This window comes from Malaclemys terrapin, chromosome 4 (assembly GCF_027887155.1).
Source record: "Malaclemys terrapin pileata isolate rMalTer1 chromosome 4, rMalTer1.hap1, whole genome shotgun sequence".
Lineage (NCBI taxonomy): Eukaryota > Metazoa > Chordata > Testudines > Emydidae > Malaclemys > Malaclemys terrapin.
In genome coordinates, this window is record NC_071508.1 from 40,708,222 (window position 1) to 40,720,891 (window position 12,670).

Genomic DNA, 12,670 nt, shown 5'->3' on the forward strand with positions numbered 1-12,670 from the left:
CTTGCTTTGTTCCTTCCCGTCTTCTTCCCACTGTGCTTCTCATCTTCCTTTCTTTGCTTTCCTTTCTGCTCCCTCTCACCCCACCAATTGCCCTGCCCCTACTCCAACAATCCATTCCTCTTCCCACTCTAACCCCAAGCACCTCTGCCCCAGCTGAGCTTTTGCAATAATATAAACAAATACACCAACAAATATATGTTCCAAGAAGACTCAGAACTGGCTCACTGTGTCCCCCGATCCCTTCTACGCTGTGTCTCACTCCCCTCTCCCTGTGTCTATTTACATGTCTGTTTAGACTACAAGGTCTTGGGGCCAGGAACGCCATCTGCACTATGCATGTGCTGAGTGCCGGATGCAGTGGGGCCCTGATCCTGCCTGGGGCCCTCAAATGCTACTACAGGACAAATAATTGGAAGGGTAACCCACCCCAGGTTAGCAAGGCAGGTGTCTCCTCTCTTTGTGTGCCTCCTTCAATCCAGGCCATTTCTCCCCCTCCCTGCTGATGTGCCCTGACAGACACACTGGCAATGCCTTTCTGCTGGACACAGCACCATCTAGAGGGAAGAAGAGAGCATTGCAGATAATTCAGCAGGAAGCATCCTCCTTCCCTGCATGCAATGCTGCTGAATAGCCTCTGCATGACTGAGCACTTCAGCTAGGGTTACCATCCGTCCGGGTTTCCCTGGACACGTCCGGCTTTTTCAGCATTAAATGGCCGTCCGGGGGGGATTTCTAATCAAGTAGAAATGTCCGGGATTTCCCCCTTCCCCTTATGCGGAGTACGGCTCGGCTGATTGGATGGCGGGACCTGATTGAAAGCCGCTCGCAGCCACTGGGGCCTCTAGCAGCCAGAGTCCCTCCTCCTCCCCCGCAGAGCAGCACAAAACAGTGTTTGAGTCCACGTGGAGCCCGCAGCTCTCCCTCTGCCCGGTGAGTGGGGGAGCAGAGGCTGCAGGGCGAGGAGGATCAGGGCAGGCAGGGGTATAGAGGCTGCAGGGGCAGGGGGGTGCAAGGCAAGTGGGGGGGGTGCAGGGACTGCAGGGTGAGTGGGGAGCAGGGGGTCACAGAGGCTGCAGGGGTGGGGGGGGGGGTGCAGGGAAGCACTTAGCAACCCCCAACCAAGATCAGAGCGGGAGGGAGGAGGGGGAATGCGGGGTGCTCAGAGGAGGGGGCAGAGTTGGGGCAAGGACTTTGGGGAAGGGGTTGGAGAAGGGGCGGGGTTGGGGCAGGGCCAGGGGCGGGACCGGGGCCCCGTGGAGTGTCCTCTTTTTTAAATGTTTGAATATGGTAACCCTACTTCAGCTAAGCTGTCCCAACAAGAGCAGGGACAGGGAGTGGTGGCACAAAGGGGATGGCAGCCCACGTGTCTACCCACATGCACTCACTGCCCGGGATTATTCATTTCATACACTGTTTTGGACTTGCTGCAGTGATTCCACTAAAGTCAATGGTGGAGGGAGGGGGGAGATAGAGATGGGTTTGTGAATCTTGCCTTCTAGGAAGTAACCTATAAAGAAGATGTACCATGTACACCCTAATGCTTTTGACAGCTAACGGAGCAGAAGGTCCTGTGATCTATACCTTATGTCATGTGTGTATGTGGTTCTCAACCAGGGGTACGCTTACCCCTGGAAGTATGCAGAGGTCTTCCAGGGGAGTACATCAACTCATCTAGATATTTACCTAGTTTTACAACAGGGTACATTAAACGCATTAGTGAAGTCAGTACGAACTAAAATTTCATACAATGACTTGGTTATACTGCTCTATATACTATACACTGAAATGTAAGTACAATATTTATATTCCAATTGATTTTTTTATAATTATATGGTAAAAAGGAGAAAGTCAGCAATTTTTCAGTAATAGTGTGCTGGGACATTTTTGGTTTTTATGTCTGATTTTGTAAGCAGGTAGTTTTTAAGTGAGGTGAAACTTGGGGGTATGCAAGACAAATCAGACTCCTGAAAGGGGTGTAGTAGTCTGGAAAAGTTGAACCACTGCTTTAGCTGACAGCTGTAATGTCTGGATTCACTACAAGTGTTGGTGTGTTTGTGGAAGAAGAGGAAAGTTAACTACGTGGGGCCAAATTCACCCTTGGAGTAACTGCACAGTGGGGATAGTTTCATAATTGCTCACCCAGATCTCAGTACTGTGAGCCTGGGCCAAAGGCCACTGAGGTTGATGGCAATCCTTCAATGAGCTTTGGCTCAGACGCTATGTCAGCGGAGATCAAAGCCTGAAATATCAAGAGAGAGATGCCAGCAAACCAGCACAGGATAGGGCACCTCTCCGTCTCACCTCCCAGCCTCCAGATTTCCAGTGGGAGCCCAGCCAGGTCATAGCTGCCTTTTCATTTTTTCCAGAAATGGCTATAAAAAGAGTATGGCTGAGAGCAGCCTGCTGGAGCCCAGGACAAAGGCTGTCTGTTGCTCCAACCAGGCCGTGCACCCCAGTGCTATAGTCGGGATTGCATTTATTTTCACTTCCCATTTATTTATAACACTGTAACACTTAAATAGCATTTCTTCCCCTGCCAGCTGTGTGTCTTTGGAAACATTTTACAGCACCCCATTCTCCTCACCCCTGAATTCCTAACCTAATGGAACTTGAAATAAACAGCTTTCCTCCATATGCACTAGCATCACCAGTGAAGGCAGCTGGGTTCTTCCTGCTCACCAAACACTCTGGGTCACATTCAGAGTAGCCTCTGAACTTGAGTATTTTGCATGTGTTCCCATAGGGCTGAGCTGCACCCACATTAATGCATTGCAAAAGATAGGGCCCTGATTCACCACTGTGTTATACCAGCTCCATGGCAATGTAACCTAGCCAGGGGAGTAATTCAGTGGTGACTCAGTCCTATATCTGCCCAGTTGGTGACCTAATCTGCAAATCCATAACACTGGGTAATATTTTTAAATTGTTTCCTCATGACAGAGTGGATACATTTAGAGGCCAGAGGCCATTCCCTATCATTTAGCGTAGCAAGTGTAAAATGGGAATATTATAGGGTGCAGAGGTTCTATTTGTTTTCTGGAAAGCAGAGAGCTAACTGTCTACTTGATCTCACAAAGATGTAAAGGATGGGCTGGAGAGTGAAGGCTCAATTAGTCTGTCAGTATAATGAAATGTTTTGTCAGTATATTGTGTGCTGTATAGAGTTCCAAACAGGATGTAGTCACTGGCAAACAAGGGAGACAAAGCTGGGACTCAAGCTATGTGGAACCATGTTTTGTTTGTGTCTGTAGCTATTTTCTTTAATAAATGTCTCCTGTTTAAGATGGACTCTGTTTACATATCACATAACAGTAAGTGGGCATGATCCTGCTAGGGGCTGAGCAATTGATGAGGTTGAGGGAACTTTACAGGGTCAGGCACAGAGGAAATATAGGAATGTCCTGCAGACACCTACTTAGTAATCTCAGCGGGTGAAGGCAGGACTTCCACTGGCCACAGGACTGGGTTATACCCTTGCTGGGAAGTGTTTTTCTTTATTGCCTATTACTGTTAAATTACTTCTGTTTGCTTTTGGCAAACACCACAGTCTAGTCCTCAAGAATAAAGCCCTAAGGAAGAGGCCTTTCTAACTGGAACATAATTTTATTACATTGCTGCTGACTCGCTGCATTCCCTCTATTAATTTACATGGTGGAATTCTGAGCCTAAATTACCTGACAGTGTTTCTTGAAATAGCTGGGAAGTCACAATTTGACTGAAACTTAAACTAGTAAAAGTGACATGCATTTCACAGCACTAAGAGACTAAGTGTTAGCAAATTGAAATTAACTTGAAAGCCTAACAGGCAAAATACAGCCAGTAAACATTTTATATATCATGTGCTGGGTGATGTCCCCTGATATTTAGCACAACAGCTGAAGTCCAGCTAACAGAAGTCAGAGTGGAATCTTGGCTAAATAATCCTGTCTTTCATTGATTATGGCACCAGGTGATAATTCTGGGTTCAGGAGCAGGCAGCAGCCTCCCAAGGAGATTAAAGATAGTAATCATCCCTTTCCTACACAATGTGGATGGGCACATGTACCAGTGGCCTTGGCCATAAGAAACAGAGTCTAACATAATAACAGAGTGTGACATAATTAGACCAAGGGGAACGAGAACTGCGCAATGTGATAAGTGGGGAATTCTTTTCTCACATATGTAGTGACCTACATCGCTACTTCCCCTTCATAGCTACATGGTTTTGCTTGTCATTAAGGTATCCAGCCCTTTAAAAACATCTAATCTCATAACTGAAACTTGTTTATTATTTGTATTACAGCTACAGCTAGAGGCTCCAACCAAAATCAGAGTCCTACTGTACAAGGTGCTATGTAAACAATAAGTAAGACTAAATAGAAAAAGACATTGGGTGGGAGAAAAGAAATGTTATTATTCCTCTTGTATGGATAGAAGAACTGAGGCACAGAGAAACTAAGGCCCAAATCCTTTTATTGATTGCTGGAGAAGTGAGGAGAACTAAATACCCTTGAGGATATGGGCCAAAGGGTATGTCTACATTGCAATATAAACCCAGGGTTAGTGTAACTACATTTAGCAGAGCTTGGGTTTGTTAACCTGGGCTTGAATGCCTACACTCATTTGTAACACCAGGTTAGGAATTGTTGAACCCTACATCCCAATCTGGGGCTTCAGTATCTACACTGCATTATGTGGGCCTGAGTCTAACCATGCATATCCCAGATTTCCTAGAGCCCTCCCAAAATGTAGCCACTGTAGCTCTTTGTTCATGGTGCAGTGTGAGCAAACTTGACTTGTCCAGAGGACAAAGAAAGTCGGCCTGTGGGATTGTGGTATACTTGTGGAGGACTCCCAGAGCATGAGTCCAGTGGGGCTGGGCCACTACTGCAAAGCAATATGGCTTGACCCTGGGTCCTGGCTTGACTCAGATTAGCACAGTTTGTGTGTAGACAGAAGGGGGGTTAGGTTTAAACCTGAGTTTGAACCTTGGGCTTACATTGCAGTGTAGACATACCCTAAGGCAGTGGTTCTCAACTAGGGGCACGTTTACCTCTGGGGGTACGCAGAGGTCTTCCAGCAGGTACATCAGTTCATTTAGATATTTGCCTAGTTTTGCAACAGGCTACTAAAAAGCACTAGCAAAGTCAGTACGAACTAAAATTTCATACAATGACTTGTTTGTACTGTTCTATAACTATACACTGAAATGTAAGTACAATATTTATATTCCAATTGTTTTATTTTATAAATATATGGTAAAAATGAGAAAGTCAGCAATGTTTCAGAAATAGTGTGCTGTGACACTTGTATTTTTATGTCTGATTTTATAAGCAAGTAGTTTTTAAGTGAGATGACTCTTGGGGGTACGCAAGACAAATCAGACTCCTGAAAGGGGTACAGTAGTCTAGAAAAATTGAGAGGCAATGCCCTAGAGGGTCCCAGAGTCTGGGCTCCAGCCTGAGCCCGAACATTTTCATTGCAGTTTTATAGCCCCACAGCCCGAGCCCCGCAAGCCTGAGTCAGCTAACTCTGTCTAGCCATGGGTGTTTTATTGCAATATAGACATACCCTCAGTGACTTGCCCAGGGTCACACAGGGGGGCTGTGGCAGAGCCAGGAGTTGAATTCAGATCTGCTGAGTCCCAAACCACTGTGATGACCATCCTTTCTCTCCAACTCCTGAGAATGCTGTAATTATGTCACCTGTTCAAGGCTGCCTGACATGGCAATGAATTACTTGGCAGATGTATGTTATCTCCTAGCCAAGGACCTGAAAGGGTTAATGGAAAATCATGTTGCTAGTTGCCTGTTTGAGCCGCTCCCTTTTTCTTTAGCTCTTGTATGTGACTGAACTGTATTAACAGTAGCTCCAGAGGCAGCTGTCCCTGAAAAATATAGTTTTCCATCTGAGGATCCATAAAATATTTCTGCAAATGAAATGTGCAAGGAACCTGTGCCCTGAAATGCATCTTCTCTTCCAGAATGTCAAGTTTTAAGCCCCTGAGTCACAGGGGACTATTTTATTTCCTTATAATTGCATTCCTCTGGGCCATGCAGCCTCCAAAGAAGCCTTCACATCCGTGTAACTGTGTCCCTGGCAAGTACTGTAACACGGGTGTGACACACGGGAGAGCTGCTAAGAGACCAGGATTTATTTCTGTCGTGTACACCTTGTACACGGTAGGTTGCAAGGCTACTACAAGAGGGTCAGGTTTCTGTATCAGATATGGACTGACTACAAAGTTTCCTCCTTCAAGAGATACACCAGATGTACTCACTATAAGATCCTTTAATACTCTGACAGGCATGCCTGAGTTTAGCTTAAATAAGGTCTGTTACACACAGCATCATCTAGTGGCTGAACAGCATAATACAGGTTAGTATTCCATTACAATTTCCTGACCCAGTCACATAGCTGGGGGCAGGATTAACAAGAATGCCACACAACAGGTTTTCGTCTTCCTTTTTTGTTTTTGAAAATCAAATGAAACCCAATACCTGTGAAAGAATACAACCACAAACTACCCCAGCCAATTAATGAAATATGGGGAATGCTAGAGGTCAGGGTAGACCATGGGATCTCAACCACTCTGCCTTCCTATACTTCTAAGTGGGAGAGGGACCTGGGTAGATAGGAGGGAGGCTCTAGGGGTCCTGACAGGAAACAGGAAGCCACAATAGGGATGAGGTGAAGAACCACTGGGGCAGATGAAGACGATTGAAACCTCGGACAAATGAGAGTATTCTGCCTCTTACTGGACATCTGTCAATAGCTACACACTCTCAACCTTTCTGCTCTCAGGAGTTCCTTCTGCAGTGGCCTCTTTAGCCACAAAAGTGGATTTGCTCCTGGAGCCTGTCTTTGCTGCTTCTGATATTTTTCACAGTCAGTGACTTGGTGGGCATGTGTTACTTTAGTCAGCACAGGAAGATGATCAATACCATGCTGGAGGCTCTACAGCTACAGAGAGCCAGTGTCCTGCTTTGTTTGTTTAGATGCCTTCTCATCCTCCTGGGGAGCGACTTGTGACCTTTGAACTTGGGGCACAGAGATATGTTAGCCAATATTATATATTTTCCACAATGCTTTGTATTATGCTAAACTTTATTGTGGAAATTTACTAGAAGTGAAACTTGCATAATCCTATTCTTTGTATATATATAGACTCTGTCAGCAACAAGATGTATGTTCTGCTGAGGCTTGCCAAATATGAACTAGGTGCTAGGTATGGATAGGTGCAGTGTGTTAGGGATGGTTGGTACAGATGTTTTTGTGCCCTGCAAAATATGTATGAAACCAGGTAAGAAAAAAGAGGGTATAAGGTCTGTGGAATATTCTACTTGTTGTAAACAAGGGGAATATGATCAGAATTGATGTCATATTTTGGAACACATTAAAGAAGTAACACTGCAAGTTTGTTCTCCGGCTTGCTAATGTATTAACCTTTCTGTACCATGCGGATTTATCTTTGATTAATAAACTGATTGAGCATGGTGCATAGTGATATGCTACAAATGCCAACTATGGACCTGTCACTATGCCAGGACATTTTAGCTAGTTCTTTGATATTTGCACTTTTTTTTTTTTTTTTTTTTGGCTAGGGGCTTGGTGTGACATGCTTAAACTGATATATCAAAAATATTGCCCCAAATGAGCCGCTCATGAACTGTGGGCTGTCACAGGCAGGCTCGTTCTTTAAGGCAAGCAGGGCTCAGCCTTGGCTATGACCTACCAGCTAGCCCCCATTGGTAACTCAATGACAATTAATCATTCCAGCTGCAGGGAATCAAGAAAGACTTTGGTACATAAAACAGAGCTGGGAAGTCAGCCTACAGAGAGAGAGCGAGACAGCAGAAGTGGTGGAGCATACTGCAGGTGAAGCTCAACAGTTTGGGGGTGGCTGTGGCTGGAGAGCTGAGCTACAGCAATACCACTAACTCCTGTGGTGAGCCCCTGGAATAAGGGGCTAGGTGTCCAGGGAGACAGTCCTGGTGCTAGTGTTCTGGAATGAGGAATAGAAGAGACTCCCAGGGAGCAGAGTAGCTCCTGTGGAGGAGCCCTGAGATAGGGATCTTCTCCATGCTCTTCATAGTCCCTAAATGAGGCTGCCAGAGTCCCTGCGGAAGGGAGGTAGTGGTGGGGGATCCTTCTTGGGAGGAGGTAAGACCAAAGAGAACCTCTGCAGCAACCAGGAAGCAGAGGACTTCAGTGCAGGCCAAAGGGGTAGAAGAACTATAAGTCTGGGCACTTGTTTTGGACTTTCAGTTGGATCCATTTGTTACCCCACATGGGGAGTGAACTTTTAGGTGACTTAGCCAGAGGGCCAGGCCCCAGAAGACCCAGAGACAAACAAGCCATTGCTGGACTGAAGCAGTGATCACCAGGGGGGCACAGAGATGAGAACCTCTGAAAACATTGCACCATGGCACAAGGGGCACTACTTGAGGTGAGGCATGTGTCATTATATGGGCCATTATCTGTTTTTTGTTCATCTGAAATCCCATGGAGAACAATCTGTATTTTACAAAAAGCAACAGAGAGTCCTGTGGCACCTTTAAGACTAACAGATGTATTGGAGCATAAGCTTTTGTGGGTCAATACCCACTTCGTCAGATGCATGATGTATTTTACAGTGTATTATGACACTGTCACTTAATATGTTGTGCAACAGCTCAGGTTTTAGAAGAACTCTCCCTTGTGCCTTGGAATCCAGAATCACATGTGGTATTAGTAGTTCACATGCATGTTTCCTATATTCACTGCAGATTTCACACTTTATCACTGATTGAAGCATTTATGTCTGGCCAAAATTGGAGGCAAGACTTTTATTTGGCCTATAAAAGTCATCAACCAAGGGGAGTGGGAGATGTAGTGTGTACCCATTTTGCACCTTAATGATGGATAAAGAAGGCCTGGAGCAGTTTGCTTGCTTATTAAGTTTATTTCTGCATGCATTTTCTGCCCTTTGAGAATATCTCATTCTCATTCTTCTCTTTTTAATTGTTGGAGGACTTAGGAAGCAAAACACTTTGTATTAAACTTGACTTGGGTGAAGATAAGAGTGTAATACCCCATTAGCAGCCACCTGAGCCACCCAAGTTGCTCTCCTTGAACCTCTGCTGCCATCAAATGCAATTTTATGAGACATATCTTTCACTGGAATAGTATCACAGATGGACTCTGTTGGCATTGAAATGTGACTAGCTAAGGTCACTAGTTTAAGAGTGACAAAAGTTGGCCTTCTTCTTTCCAGGCAGCAGCTGAAATGGGCTAGGGTGTGTGTCCTTAAAGAAAAGGAGCTGAGGGAAACATATGGACCAATAATCCTCACTCCCCACTCCAAATGGGAAAAGTCATGGGAGTAAAAGGAAAGAAAGGGAAACCTGTTTGCACTGCTTGCTTGGTATCCCTTAACAGCCCTCAGAACAGCAATAGAAAGCAATTATCTTTCTGCTATAACAAAGGTTTCTAACTGCTCACAGACAGTGTGCAACAGGGCTAGTCCAGTTAACCCATTGCCATTGGAGACTGAACCCTTTCCAGTTCTTCAATGCTCTTTATAAACTGTGGACACCAGAAGTGCATACAATATTATACTATTGGTCTCACCAATGCTGTATACAGAAGTAAAACCACCTCTCTACTCACTACTCCCCTGTTTAGACAGCCAAGTATTGCATTAGTTCTTTTTGCCCCAACATCTCATTGGATGCTCATGTTAAGTTGTTCGCCTACTAGGACCCCCAAATCCTTTTCAGGGTCGCTGCTTTTCCGGATCCAGTCTCCCATTCTGTAGACATGACCTGTATTCCTTGTTCCCAATGTATGACCTTGTGTTTAGCTGAGTTTAAAAAAAGCATTTTGTTTGAATGGGCCCAGCTTACCAAATGATCCAGATCACTCTGGATAACTACTTTGTCCTCCTCATTATTTATCACTCTGCCTATCTTGAAGAATTTTTGCAGGACATGAGTAGCCTGGCATGCTGGGGCTAACCTTAGGTGTAGATCTGGCCATAAGGAAGGGCATGGGAGTCCACAGAACATTTCAACTCTCGCCCCCAAAAAATCAAAATCCAAAGATTTTTGGCTGAAAATCAAAATTTTTAGTTCAGAAATGTCACTGTGGTGCCTCGTGTGAGTTGTAGTTCAACTGCCTCATATACTCTTTGGGATGGGTTGGATCACAGAAACCCCCTTGGGACTGCCAACTGATGTGCTGAGACTACCCCTGAGCCTGTTTTCCCTGTGGCAGCTTGGGATTTCAGAACCCTTCCTGGTTGTGCCAGACATGCTTGCCTGCTACAAACCCAGACCCAGGTTTGAACACCATCCCACAAACTGCAGACTTAATTGAAAACAGCTTAAGAAGTGTTTCTGTCTCCAACACTCAGATGCCCAACTCCCAATGGGGTCCAAACCCTAAATAAATCCGTTTTGCCCTGTATAAAGCTTAAAAAGCTTTAAAGCTTATACAGGGTAAACTCATAAATTGTTCGCCCTCTATAACACTGATAGAGAGATATGCACAGCTGTTTGCCCCCCAGGTATTAATGCATACTCTGGGTTAATTAATAAGTAAAAAGTTATTTTATTAAATACAAAAAGTAGGATTTAAGTGGTTCCAAGCAATAACAGACAGAACAAAGTAAATTACCAAAGTAAAATAAAACATGCAAGTCTATGCCTAATACAGTAAGAAAGTGATTACAGATGAAATCTCACCCACAGAGATGTTCCAGTAAGCTTCTTTTACAGACTAGCCTCCTTCTAGTCTGGGTCCAGCAATCACTCCCATGCCTGTGGTTACAGTCCTTTGTTCCAGTCTCTTTCAAGTAACCTTTGGGGGTGGAGAGGCTATCTCTTGAGCCAGCTGAAGACCAAATGGAGGGATCTCCCAGGGGCTTAAATAGACTTTTTCTTGTGGGTAGAGACCCCCTCCTCTCTCCTATCCAGAATTTAGCCCCAAGATGGAGTTTTGGAGTCACATGGACAAGTCACATGTCCATGCATGACTGAGTTCCTTACCAGCCAGGCCACATTCCTGGGAAAGCTCAGATGTGGATTAGCATCTCCCCATTCATTGTTAGCTTCAGTGTTTCTTGATTGGGCACTTACTGAGAATAGTCTTTTCTCAGGAAGCTGACCAACTGCTTCACTGAGGCTACTTAAAATTAAACAAGTACATAGTCAATATTCATAACGTTGAATACAAAAATGACACATGCATACAAATAGGATGAATATGTTCAGTAGATCATAACCTTTACAGAGATATGTTACATGGCATATGTAGCATAAAACATATTCCAGTTATGTCATATATACATTCATAAGCATATTTCTGTAAAGCATTATGGGGTGCAACGTCACACCCTTATTCTGCTCTGAGGCAGACTACATCTTCCATGTTATGCTGAGATGGGTCTGGATTATGGGAGTTCCTGATTGCAGTGCATCATACCAGATGTAGTCCACCTGGGATTTCCATAAGGGAAAATGGGGGCATGAGGCTCCTCACCTACAACTCCCATGAGGCACCACAGCATTTCCCAAATTTGTTTTAGTTTTTGAATGTTTGGTTTATCTCATTTGTTAGGAACAGAACAAAAAACTGAGACCATTCCTGCCCCCACACACTGCAGAAGGAAGTAAGCAAAAAACAAAACAAAACAAAAAAAACACCACCACCACCCAAGGTCACTGCTAATCTGACCTGAGGGGAAATTACTTCCTGATACCATATATGGCGATCAGTTAAACTCTGAGCATCTGAGCAAGAAGCAGCCAGCCAAGCACCTGAGAGAGAAAATGCTTGGTGCCACCTTAGAGCCCTGGCCCTTCCTGGCCAATGTCCCACCTCCAGCTATAGCCATCCCTAATTCTTCAGAGGAAGGAGAAAATTAAAAAAAGCCTCCCAGATTACACTGGAGGAGAAAGGGAATTGTTATATTGGCCTGTGTAGGCTTAAAGCAATGCAGGTAAAAAGCTCTACCTTGCCACATGGTTACAATAATATGAAATAGAAAACTTTGGGAAAGTAGTGGCAACTATCTACAAGCAGCAAAATTTCCCTTTCAAGGACCATTATTACTGTAAATGAGAAGGGAAGGTATGTGTGCTGCTTTATTGCCATGTAGTGGTGAGATTGGTTAAGATGTAGTGGGATAAAAATGAGTGGCTACCGTAAACCTAGAACCTCTGGGATCTTAAAGCATGAGACTCTAGTGCCTGAGCTGAAAGACTCATTAGCCGAGGCTCATCAACATCTGTATGTGGTCTAGCTATCACTAGAGGGTGACAGAGTGCCACAGTGAGTGGGTGGCTATACAAACAAAAAATAACCTTTAGTGGTGGACTGGATGGCTAAGAAGGAAATTATAATGGGTAATGTAGCTGTTTTTACTTCTAAGCCACCTGATCAAATCCAGCCCCTGTCAAAAGTGACAGCTGTTCACTGGCCTATGGGACTGTCTGCATAAGCTCAATAGCAATTTTTACAGAATACAGTCATGATTCTATAACTCTGGGTTAGTGTGGGACAAGCCCTTCATTTTGGTTTCCAGATACGACTTGCATAGCTTTGCCTCACCCCACTGTCTGGGATGGGAAGAGAAAGTCAGAGAGAGATGGTAGAAAAGGAGAATAAGTCTTAGTGAACTGAACTCTAGCACTCTTGTCAGAAGGCA

The 12,670-nt window shown here is 44.6% G+C and overlaps 1 protein-coding gene across 1 annotated transcript in view; it reads left to right on the forward strand.

Annotated features, from left to right (window-relative positions):
- Positions 1-882: 882 nt before the first annotated feature.
- The window catches only part of C4H11orf24 (chromosome 4 C11orf24 homolog), a 93,143-nt gene continuing 81,355 nt past the window's right edge, over positions 883-12,670 (forward strand). Inside the window, exon 1 of the mRNA XM_054028036.1 lies at positions 883-930. The gene's annotated coding sequence lies outside the window, so the exon portion shown is untranslated. The remainder of the gene's footprint in view (positions 931-12,670) is intronic.